The 3,967-nt window shown below is 37.3% G+C and overlaps 1 pseudogene; it reads right to left on the reverse strand.

The window, feature by feature from the left end:
• Window positions 1-2,976: 2,976 nt before the first annotated feature.
• LOC144287627 (heterogeneous nuclear ribonucleoprotein H3 pseudogene) lies at window positions 2,977-3,639 on the reverse strand (annotated as a pseudogene).
• Window positions 3,640-3,967: the final 328 nt, after the last annotated feature.

Raw genomic sequence — 3,967 nt, forward strand, 5'->3', positions numbered from 1 at the left:
AGGTACCCCAATATCTTTTGTTTTAAAGCAGTTATATCTTGAAAATGTTGAAAACAATTTGGTACTACCATTTACTCATGGTATCAGCCATGAACATAGAATAGCAGCAAAATATAGATGGATAATTTGCAAAAAAGAGACTGTATGAGCATGTGATTAGTTCATTGTTAGCATGAATCTATACTAACTAATCTAGGGGTCACCAAGTAGGTGTATCTAAACCACTGAGCCACCTGGGCTGCCCTACCAAGTAGGTGTATCTAGAAAGGAGTTGTGGAGCACCTTGGGAGAAAATTTCTCTTTTCTATTCGGAATGAAAAATTTGGGAATTGATGACAAAGGGAGACTGCTCCCTTTGCTACATTAGCAAATATGGCAGCAGTTAGAAAGAAGAAATGTACAGATGTCTAAAGGGGCCCATTTTAGATTTACAGCTTTTTTTATTTTTTTTTTAATTTTTATTTATTTACGATAGTCACAGAGAGAGAGAGAGAGAGGCAGAGACATAGGCAGAGGGAGAAGCAGGCTCCATGCACCGGGAGCCCAATGTGGGATTCGATCCCGGGTCTCCAGGATCGCGCCCTGGGCCTAAGGCAGGCGCTAAATCGCTGCGCCACCCAGGGATCCCTAGATTTACAGCTTTTGTTTGATGTTTGGTTTATCAAATATTCCAGAACAACTGGTCAAACTCTCTTGAGTATGCCTGGCTAGGAACCACCAACTAACAGAAAAAATATGTATATTGTGCTTTTATAATTCACAAAGCATTTTGCCACACATGATCTCATTTGTTCCTCACAACAATGCAAATATATTCTATCCTGTAAGTTTTTTTTAATTTTTTATTATTATTATTTATTTATGTCACACAGAGAGAGAGAGAGAGAGGCAGAGACATAGGCAGAGGGAGAAGCAGGCTCCATGCACCGGGAGCCCGACGTGGGACTCGATCCCGGGTCTCCAGGATCGCGCCCTGGGCCAAAGGCAGGTGCTAAACCGCTGTGCCACCCAGGGATCCCTATCCTGCAAGTTCAAATGTAAAAGCTGAATGAGAGAATTTTACTGATTCATACATGGACACACAGCTTATGGTAGTAGATCCAGGACCTAGATGAAAGTTTTCTAATTCTAATTACAGTTTTTCTTCTATTACATGTGCTCTTGTGAGAAGATTGAAAGCATATATTTCATCAAGATTTAATGCATGTCATAATTTCATTAAATGTTAAATGTGTGAAAATTCTTCTAGATGAATTCAACCTGGCTATGAAGGCATTTGTTCTTGAGTCAATCAATATCAGGGAATATCTATTTTTCAGGGAATTATGGTATCAATATGAATATATAGTAGGCTTCCTACTTGGGTGGTAATTGTGTCAGTGGCATGATAAACCATATATATGGGTAAGATAGCTTGCAACATTTAAACAAACATTCTTAAGGAAATGTCCTAAAACCAGAAACGAACAGGACAAAGACAAAGATCTAGGTAATTCTCTGTAAGTGTGTGCATGTGAATACATTTGTTTTCATACATATGGTACCTCACAGGTCAAATTTCAGTTGAATATTAGAAAAGCAATCAAACGATGATCATTACAGAAAACTCAACTCACATTTAAAAAGCTCATATTCCAGAAAGAGACTGATACTAATCAAATAATCATTTTCCATTGATATATTCAATCATTCATTTATTCAGCTAATACTTATGAAACACTGTGAGAAATTATTCTAAGCACTGCAGATATAGCTATGTAAACATAAATGCAATTGCATGGCTATGAAGTGGTACAACTGGGACACCACATATTCTGCAACTGGAACACACAACTTCATCTGTCTGAAAGCAGAGGTCTTGTGAACAATTAACCATCTCATTTCCCTTCTTCATCTACCTGGGAAATGACAACTGAAGCTGGAGATTTATTTGAAGTCTCTTATGTAGTTCAAAAATACACATAATTTTGCATTATATATTTGTATTTTGTACCATACTGTAATAATACATTAAAGTATGCTGTATGGGTAACTCAGTGACTCAGTCAGTAAAGTGTCCAACTCTTCATTTCTCAGGGTTATGAGACCAAGCCCTACATCAGGCTCTATACTCAGCAGCGAGTCAGCTTGGGATTCTCTCTCCCTCCCCCGCTCTGCCCCTCCTCCTGCTCACACACTCTCTCTCTAAAATTTAAAAAAAAAAATCTAAAATAAGTTGTAATAATACGGAAGTATTAGTTTTCATCACCCCCCATTTAAGTAAAATTGATTTTTGAAAGCAGGTTTCTTACTGAGACTTGTTTGGGGAATGATAAGCAATTATTTCAGCTGCAGGATAATTGTAAATATGTTTTATAAGAAGTACAGGTACTAAGACTAGAGATATAGAATAAGAAATTATTCCTTAGGCCCATAAATACAAAGACAATTTAATGTTGTATTTAGAGAAGATTTATGAATTCTTTTTCATACTATTAGGATTATTGATATCTACCCTTTGGAAGAGTAACAATCTATATATAGGCTCATCTCACTCTAGAACACATAGTAGGAAATCAATAAATATTAAAGCATATAGTCTTGAGTGGTTTTACAGTAGCTCAGTTTAGAAGTGATGAGGGGTTTATAATTTTTTTAGTATAAAAAGTCATTAAGTCAAAGTATGCAACAGATAAAACCTATAGAAAAGAGATTTCTCCATCATAATCTGTTGCTTTAACAAATAATATTTTGAAAACACATTCCTTCAGTTATTATACAGTTTATTTATTTATTTATTTATTTATTTATTTATTTATTTTTAAGAAAGATTTTATTTATTCATGAGAGACACTGAGAGAGGGAAAGGCAGAGACACAGGCAAAAGGAAAAGCAAGCTCCATGCATGGACCCCGATGTGGGTCTCGATCCCAGGACTCCAGGATCACACCCTGGGCTGAAGGCAGCCGCTCAACTGCTGAGCCACCCAGAGATCCCCTATACAGTTCTTAAAATACAAAAGGAACTAAATCTGTAAGAAAGCCTAGTAGACCAGATTCTGTTCACAGGACCTTGTATGTTGGTGGTTATTATGTTGTAGTACATCCCACACCATCCACCTCCACTCCTGCCACCTTGCCCAGAGTAACTTCCACTGCCTGCCCACCATGGCCATAACCACACAAACCATCAGAAGTATTGTAGCCTTTGCTGTAAATCTTCCCCATTCCCATTCTTGCAACAGATCCATAATCTCTCTGACTACCCATTCCATCTCTGCTGTAAGTGTCCCATTCCAGAACCTCATTCTACACTAGAATTCAAGAAGAGTTTAATGTATTGGTGTTGTCTGCTATTCTTATCTTTAGACATGGTAGCTACTGCATCGTCATGTCAGACTCTACATCTGCTTCTATTGCTCTGCCACCAGCTCCAGTATCAATATCAGTTAGTATTGGACTTAGCAATGGCATTTTCAGTTACATTAAAAGGTAATCCTCTCATATATACAAAATGACCACCCAAAAAACCTGAACTTGCATCACCAGGCTCACCTAGCCATGTTTTACCGATTCCATCTTTCAATCTGTCATCAAAGCCATCATTTCCATAGCCATAATTATTATAGCCATCATAGTTACCAAAGCCTGCATAACCAGAGATATTGGGGAAGAAAAAGACAGGACAGATGTCAGAGATGGAACAGATATATTATTTACAGAATTCTGTTTAGTCAGTCAACAAATATACAGTGAGAGCTTAATGTGTGTCAAGCACTGTGCTGAGTGCTTTGAAATACAGCCAAGTCCTAATTCAATATAGGAGACAAGAAAAAGATAACCCCATAGTTTGGAAATATTGTGGCTGTGAGAATGATGTTTAAGTGAATAGAATAAAGATGTCAGAAAGTTGGATCTGGATTGCTGGTACAGGTGAAAAAAGACACAATTGTTTTATTCAACTCCAAGTAGGAAACTTGCTTTTGTTT

The sequence above is a fragment of the Canis aureus genome, chromosome 17 (assembly GCF_053574225.1).
Source record: "Canis aureus isolate CA01 chromosome 17, VMU_Caureus_v.1.0, whole genome shotgun sequence".
In the NCBI taxonomy this organism is placed as follows: domain Eukaryota; kingdom Metazoa; phylum Chordata; class Mammalia; order Carnivora; family Canidae; genus Canis; species Canis aureus.